The sequence below is a fragment of the Fukomys damarensis genome, unplaced genomic scaffold (genome assembly GCF_012274545.1).
Source record: "Fukomys damarensis isolate Sample0158 unplaced genomic scaffold, DMR_v1.0_HiC HiC_scaffold_10, whole genome shotgun sequence".
Taxonomy (NCBI): Eukaryota; Metazoa; Chordata; class Mammalia; order Rodentia; family Bathyergidae; genus Fukomys; species Fukomys damarensis.
The window spans coordinates 15,130,948-15,139,257 of NW_022900922.1; the positions used below are offsets into that span (position 1 = coordinate 15,130,948).

The following is an 8,310-nucleotide window of genomic DNA, read 5'->3' on the forward strand; positions in this document are numbered from 1 at the left end:
ATAGATTCATTCATAGGAAAATGGATACATATTGAAGATATACTCCTAAGTGAAATAAATAAGTCCCACATGTGTAAATACCAAATAGTTTCCCTGGTGTGAATATTCTGCAACAATGCATAAGATTCTAATAAGATTACTGACATTTAGAAATGGGAGGAAAGGAGCTAAAGGTGTAGGGAAGGTGTGATACGTAGGGGAAGAACAAAAAGGGAAAAGAAAAAACTGTGAGAGAATGAAAAGATGAAAATAAAGTGTTTGTAGATGGGGAGGGGAGGAGGGGGTGAAGGGAGGGCAGAGGTAAGGGGAAAAAAATGAGAATCAAGACTTGCCATGTAAAGGTACATGATCCTAACAATGAATGTAACTGTACTGTATCCCTAAATGTACCAATAAACTCAATTTAAAAAAAAAAAAAAAGAAGCTAGGGTGGGGAAGAACACCTATCAACATGGGGACTAGCTAGGGGAATCCCTATTTCTCTTGTGCATACAGGGAACTCGATAGCAACCAGTTGAGGCTCTCTAGTTTAATAAAAATCATACAAGGAGTCTTATGAAGACTGTAAGTGTTAATAGGGATCTTATCAGCTTATTTTGTGTTGCAGATTCCAGGTTTTTAAAATGTTTAGGTAATTTTTTTACCTTCCCAAAATCCTAGTTCTTGTAGATTTCATTAGTTTTGAACCAATGCTTTCTCATGTCTCAATCTTTATATATGCATTCTTTTCAGATGTATTAAACAAAAGCCCTTGATACACACACACACACACACACACAAAGATCCATGAAACAAATGAGCACACTCTTCCCAAGTGCAGAGAAGCAATGGAGAGCATCTTCAAGGAAGTTCTCCAGCGACTGCAAGCAGCAAATGACTATCTGTAGACTCCGCAAGAGAGAATAGGAATAGGAACGAAGATGTATACTGACGATTTGGTATCTAACAAGAAGCAGCATCAGCTCCAGTGGGAGGATCTCATGAAAGAACAGCCCCACAGATGGGCTGAAGTGGATGCAAAGCACCAGACAGCCATGGAGAGGCTTAAAGAACAATATGCCGAGATGGAGAAGGACCTCAAAAGTTCTCAACCTTTTAAGAACTGAAAGGGGTAGGGGGAAAAAATGAGAGCCAAGATCTGTCATGTAAAGGTACAAGATCCCAATGAGGGCCGGGGATTTAGCTCAGAGGTTCGGTGGCCTGCCTTGCAAGCGCAAGGACCCGAGTTCAATCCCTAGTACAAAAAAAAAGAAAAGATCCCAATGAAGAATATAACAGTACTGTGCACTTAAGAAGTACCAATAAATTCAATAAGATAAAAAAACTGAACCACAACAGTGACAAATGAGGAAACACTGATTTCTGCCCAAATATACTTCCACCAACCACTTAGCCTGTTTCAAGCTTAGCAATATATTCAATGGCACTCTATGTCAGAGGAGAGTGAATTCTGCTGGGATGTTCAGTGGAAGGAGAGCACCATGTTGTTCCTCTATAAGCGCAGACAGGTGATCATGCAAAAGGAAAGCTTAGAAGGAAAAATGGGATCAGCTTACTCTGTGTGTTAATCACAATTGGTTTTCTTTCCTAATGTTTAGCTCAGAAAACTGTTAAGTACAGACTTCTTAGAAAGATGATTCATTCTCTTACAGGATTATTATTAATTATTATGGCTTCAAAAGCAGATTGAGTAGTTGCTGTCATAGCCTCCCTGGCCACGAGAGAGATAAGAATGCATAAAGTATTATTCCATGAGTAATGTCAACAAACAGCTGGCCTTGGAGAAGAGATCACATATGAGAGAAGTAATCAAACTTTGTCTCCACTGCGAAAGAGATGGTCATGAACCAAAGACGGCCACTTTGAACTACCTGTTGGGAGAGGTTGCAGATTTTGTAATGCCATACTTTTCCCTGGATGACAAGATGTGTGTCAAGATTTGGGGTTTCCAGTCCTTAATATTTTCATTTTTTAAAAATGCACTTAGGACAAAAAGTTTGCCAAAATTACATTTTGACTTTTAGCTTTTTCAAGAACCATAGTCTTGCCCATACTGTTTGCCTCGTTTTTGTGTCATTTTGCTGTGGCTAAGTGTAAAACATAAATAATATCTACACCTTTCAAATGTTTAATGAGTAATCAGCAGAATAAGCCAAGCAGTCCCTCTGGAGCTATATAAAGATTCTGGCTCTGAATGAACAAGAAATGTTTGTCCATGTGGCAAATGATCCAAGTTAAATGTAAACCCTTTTTAGTGCTAACATCTGCCCATAAGCAGGTGTATTATGATGAAACATGTACCAATTCTGTCATCACTGTGACCTTTAAAAATCTGCATTTAGCAATCTAATGGAAGCACTAAGTCAATTTTAACTTGCCATAAACTGAGCAAAAATAAATGCAATAATTTCAAGAGGTTTATGGCTAATTAATTTATAGTATGGGTAAATCTGATATTTTTATTGTTCTTCAGTAAAAGAAGGCATAAAAAAGAAAATATCCAACTCTTATCTTCTCAGTGTTTCAACTACAAAAAATTGACAGTGCTTGCCTGTGTTTATGGCTTACTGTCAAAGCTTCATTCTTGGCTGCATGTTGAAATTGTGATTAAAGTTAATAGAGAAGATGAAATTTTTTGGTTTTTTATAAAAAGAAAAAATAAAACTAGTACATATTCATCATACACAATGATTACATTCATCATAAGGAATCTGTACCTGTAGATCTTTTTTTTTTTTTGGTACCAGGGATTGAACTTGGACCCTTGCACTTGCGAGGCAGGCGGCAGAGCCACTGAACCAAATCCCTAGCCCACGTGCCTGTACGTAACTTAATTCTTTTCCCCATTCCCCTCCCCTTCCTCTCCCCATTTACAAACTTTTCCATTTTTTTCCTTCCATTCTTTTCCCTCCCTTCCCCCTCCCTTGTCCCCCTTCCCATTTGAGCACGTTCTCCCTACTTCCCAATATTTGTCCTCCATTTTGCTCATTTACCGTTTAGATTTCTCACACACAAAAAAACAATGTGATATTTAAACTTGTGTCTGATTTACTTCACTTGAGATTATGATCTCAAGATGCACCTTTTTTTTTTTTTTGGTACCAGGGATTGAACTTGGACCCTTGCACTTGCGAGGCAGGCGGCAGAGCCACTGAACCAAATCCCTAGCCCACGTGCCTGTACGTAACTTAATTCTTTTCCCCATTCCCCTCCCCTTCCTCTCCCCATTTACAAACTTTTCCATTTTTTTCCTTCCATTCTTTTCCCTCCCTTCCCCCTCCCTTGTCCCCCTTCCCATTTGAGCACGTTCTCCCTACTTCCCAATATTTGTCCTCCATTTTGCTCATTTACCGTTTAGATTTCTCACACACAAAAAAACAATGTGATATTTAAACTTGTGTCTGATTTACTTCACTTGAGATTATGATCTCAAGATGCACCCATTTACCAACAAATGACTCGTTTATCCTTTTTTGTGGCAGAGTACTACTTCGTTGTATATAAATACCACATTTTATCTATTCATCTGTTGAAGGGCACATAGGGTGTTTCCAAGATTTAGCTATTATAAATTGTGTTGCTATAAACATGGGTGTGCATTTATCACTGGGGTATGATGCTTTTAACTTTTTCAGGAAGATTAGAAGGGGAATAACTGGGGTAAATGGAACCTCTAGTTTTAGGTTTTTGAGGAATCTCTATAGCGGTCATATCAATTTACATTCCAGCACCATTTGTTAGGGAAGCTATCCTTCCTCCAGTGGTTTTGGCACCTTTGTCAAAGTTCAAATAACTGTATATTCCTGTGTTTTTTTTTCTGTTTCTTTTATTATGTTCTATTGATCCATGTGCTTGTCTTCTGCCAGGACCAAGCTGTTTTAATCACTGCACCTTTAAAGTATAACTTCCAAATCCGAAGTTGTGATACTACCTGCTTTGCTTGTTACCCAGGATTGCTTTTGCTTTTCTGGGTCTTTTCTGATTCTATATAAATTTTAGCATTGTTTTTTCTAGCTCTGAGAAATGACATTGGTGTTCTAATTGAAAATACATTAAATAGCCAGGTGTGGTGGTGCACGCCTGTAATCCCAGCACTCAGGAGGCTGAGGAAGGAGGATCGCTGTGAGTTCAAGACCAGCCTGGGCTACATATTGAGTTCCAGTTTAAATCTGTGTATCAGTTTTGGATGTATAGTCATCTTGATTATGTTTGTTCTATCCAGCAACAGGGATATTTTTCCATTTTCTTTTTTTTTTTTTAATTTTATTGAGTTTATTGGTACATTTTAGGGATATAGTACAGTTACATTCATTGTTGGGATCATGTACCTTTACATGGCAAGTCTTGATTCTCATTTTTTCCCCTTACCTCTGCCCTCCCTTCACCCCCTCCTCCCCTCCCCATCTACAAACACTTTATTTTCATCTTTTCATTCTCTCACATTTTTCTTTTCCCTTTTTGTTCTTCCCCTATGCATCACACCTTCCCTACCCCTTTAGCTCCTTTCTTCAAATTTCTAAATGTCAGTAATCTTATTAGAATCTTATGCATTGTTGCAGAATTTTCTGTCTTCCTTAACTTCCTTTTTCAGCCCAATATAATTTTCATTGTATTAGTATTTTACTTCCTTAGGTTAATAAGTATTTAATTATTTGATGGTGGTATGAATGGCACTGTTTTCCTAGTTGATTTTTTCAGTGAGTTATTAGTGTATAGAAATGCTCTTGATTTTTGTGTTTATTTTGCATCCTGCTACACTGCTAATTTGGGGGTATCAACTATAGGTGTCTTTTGGTAAGAGTTTTTGCTATTTTTGTAAGAATCATGTCATCTCCAAATACTTTTACTTCACCCTTTCCTGTACATATCCTGTTTTTCTTTCCTAATTGTGCTAATAGTTATGCCTTATGTCTAGATGACCCCAAAGCTTCATGAGGATATAGGTGGGGTTTTTCAGAGGTGGCTGGATCTAAAACATGTGATGCCAGGATTAAATGTATGATGCTGGGATCAAGAATGCAAATACTAAATTAGTCTGCTGATTGTACTGGCATAGTTCTGGGTGTGGATAATGGGAAGACCCAACCTGGGTTTGAGGGCTACCTATCCTAAAGGTGGATAGCCTGGGTAAACATAAGGGACAGAAAGAGTGCTGCTGTCACTGCTCACTAACTTGCTACTTCACTGTTTGCCTTCCTGCCTTCCGCCCATGAACTGTTTCTCCTCTGTGACATCCCTCTACCACGCTACCCTGCCTCGGAGACTGCCAACCTGCAAACCTGCAAACTGTGAACTACAGTAAACCTTTCCTTCAACTTGGGGTGTTGAGTATTTTGTCTCAGCAACAAAAAAACTAAGACACTGTTTCAAGGACTATTGAACAGGAGTGGTGATAAATGACAAACTTTTCTTGATTTTCGAGTGAAGGCTTTCAGCTTTTCCTTAATATATTTGTAGTAGGTTAAATGGCTTTTATCAGATTGAGATAAAGACCTTCTATACCTATTTTCTTCAGGCTTTTTTTTTTTTATCATGAATGGATGTTGGATTCTTTTCAAAGGCTTCTTTTGCATCCAGTAAGATGATTGCATGATTTTTCGTCCTAGTTTCTCCATTTATGTGATAAATTACATTTATTGATTTGCATGTGTTGAACTATTCTTGCATCCCTAGGATGAATACTCCTTGGTCACGGTGTTTATCTTTTTGACGATTTGTTGCATTGTTTGCCACATCTTGTTAAAGATGGTTGCACCTATATTCATTAGAGAAACTGACCTATAGTTCTTTTGGTTGGACACTTGTCTAGTTTGGGGATTAAGAGAATGTTAGCTTCCGAGAATGATTTTGGAAATACCCCTTCCCTCTCAATTTCATTAAAATGTTTGGAGTACTGTTGTTAGATCTTCCCTGCAGTTCTCCTAGAATGTGGCTGTGAATCCATCGGGTCCTGAGCTTTTCTTACTTTGTAGTTGTTTTTACTACTGCTTCAGTTTAATTGCCTATTGATGGACAGTTCAAGATTTTAAAAATTTTCTTGGTTGTTTTGGCAATTCATATGTATTTAGGAATCACTCCATTTCTTCTGGGCTCTCCAAATATTTGGCATATGTTTTTAAAGTTCTTTGCTGATAATTTTCTGGATTTTGGCAGTACCCAGTGTCATTTCACATTCTTCATTTGTAATTACATTGATTTGTGCCTCTTTTTCCTTTTTAAAATAAGATTTGCTAAGGATCTATTTTGTTTATTCTTTCAAAGAACCACTTCCTTGATTCAGATTCTTTGAATTTTTTTGGTCTCCATTTCATTAATTTCTGCTCTGATCTCCTTTCTTGAACATGTTCTGGGTTTGGATTGTTCTCTTTCCCTAAGACTTTGAGAGGTGTTATTAGGTTGTCTTCTACATTTTTGATGTGGGCATTCACTGCTATAGACTTTGCTCACAGGACTACTTTCATTGTGTCCCATATGTTCTGGTTGACTGTAATGGCCTTATTTAATTCTTAATTCTTGCTTAATCTACTCTATACCCAAGAGTGTGTTAAGTTCCATATGTTCACATAGTTTCTGTGGGGTGTTTTTGCTACTGATTTCTACTTTCATTGCACTGTGATCTCATAATATGCACTGTACAATTTTAATTCTTTTGCATTTATTTAGGCAAGCTTTATTAACTAGTATGTGGTCTGTTAGGGAGATAGTATCATGTATGGCCCCCAAAAATATGTATTTTATTGTTCAGTGCTTATTCAGTTGCACAATATGTATATATTAAGTCCATTTGTTTAAAGGTTTGGTTCAAGTCTATTTGCTGGTTTTTTGGTTTGGCTGGTTTGTCTATTTGTGATAGTGGGATACTGAAATCCCCCACTGTAACTGTAGTGATGTTTATCTAATCTTTTATGTCCATTACAGTGCAACGTGGCTTAGTGCATATGTGTTTGTAACTGTTATGTCTTCCTGTTGAATAGTTCCATCAACCAATATGTAATGGCCTTTGCCTCTTTTGATCAGCTTTGGCTTCAAATCCATTTTGTTTGAAAATAAAGATAGTTATCCTTTTTTTTTTTTTTTTTTGCTTCCTGTTGTGTGGAATAGTTTTCTTTCCTTTGATTTTTAGTTTATGAATTTTTTATAGCAAATGTATTTCTTGTAAACAGCATATTTCATTTCTTGATCCATTCTGCTAATCTGTTACCTTCTGATCACACAGTTGAGTCCATTTACATTGACAGTTAATAAGTGATAGTGACATCACTGTATTAATTTCCTGTTGCTTTATTCCTTTCTTTTCCTTCTATCTATTTTATTAGACCTTTTGGTATTATTAGCTTCATCTCCATCTACAATATCCTTGAGAATTTTTTGGAGTGTTAGTTTGGTGGTCATGAGCTTCTTTAGGTTTTCTTTATCGTGGAAGTATCAAATTTCTCTATCAATTTTGAAAAATAAAGCCAGGTGTGGTGGTATATTCCTGTAATCCCAGCACTTGGAAGACTGAAACAAGAGGGTCACCATGAGCTCAAGGCCAGCTTGGGCTACATAGTGAGTTCAAGGCTAGTCAGAACTATGCAGAGAGACCCTGTCTCAAAAAAAAAAGTATTTTTTGAAGGATAATTTTGCAGGATTTAACAGACTGGGTTCAAGTTGTTTTCTTTAAAAGCTTCAAATACTTCATTACGTGCTCTTTGTGCCTTTAAGGCTTGTGTTAAGAAATCTCTTAATTGTGGACCAGGGATTTAGCTCAGTGGTGCTGCATCTGCCTCACAAGTACAAGGTCCTGAGTTGAATTCCTGGAATAGTAACAATAATAATAGTAACCACTTATTAATTTTAAAAGGCCTTCCATTATAGGTAATTTGTTGCTTTTCTCTAGTAGCCTTTACGTTACATTTTTTTTTCACATCTGGAAAGTTTTCTGACATTACTTACATAAACAGGTTTTTTTCATGCCTTTTGTGTTTTCTTCTGATTTCTCCTTAATTCCAATTACCGATATTCCTTAACAACCTACCTGTTTAATGACCAAGGTGCACTGTTCAGACTTGCAATTCACCACTCAGACTAATGACCCATTTTCAGACTTACAACATAGGAACATGAGCAGTAGTGCAGCCTTATGGTGGCTTCTTGTACTTCTGTACTATAATGTACATAGTATATGCAGTTCCTCACTTAACAACCAATTCATTTAATGACTTGGTCATGGGAATGGAATTGCCATTAAATAAGGAATGTCTGTACTCTTATATTAGTTCTTTTTTAGCCACCTACAAGCTGTTGGAACTTTTTTTTTTTTTTTTTTGT

At 37.0% G+C, this 8,310-nt stretch overlaps 1 protein-coding gene and 1 pseudogene across 1 annotated transcript in view; one reads left to right on the plus strand and one right to left on the minus strand.

Moving 5' to 3' along the window:
• Window positions 1-1,128, plus strand: part of LOC104860771 — a 10,303-nt pseudogene extending 9,175 nt beyond the window's left edge.
• The window catches only part of Tsnax (translin associated factor X), a 59,432-nt gene that overhangs the window by 7,459 nt on the left and 43,663 nt on the right, over window positions 1-8,310 (minus strand). The gene's annotated exons all lie outside the window — the stretch shown is intronic.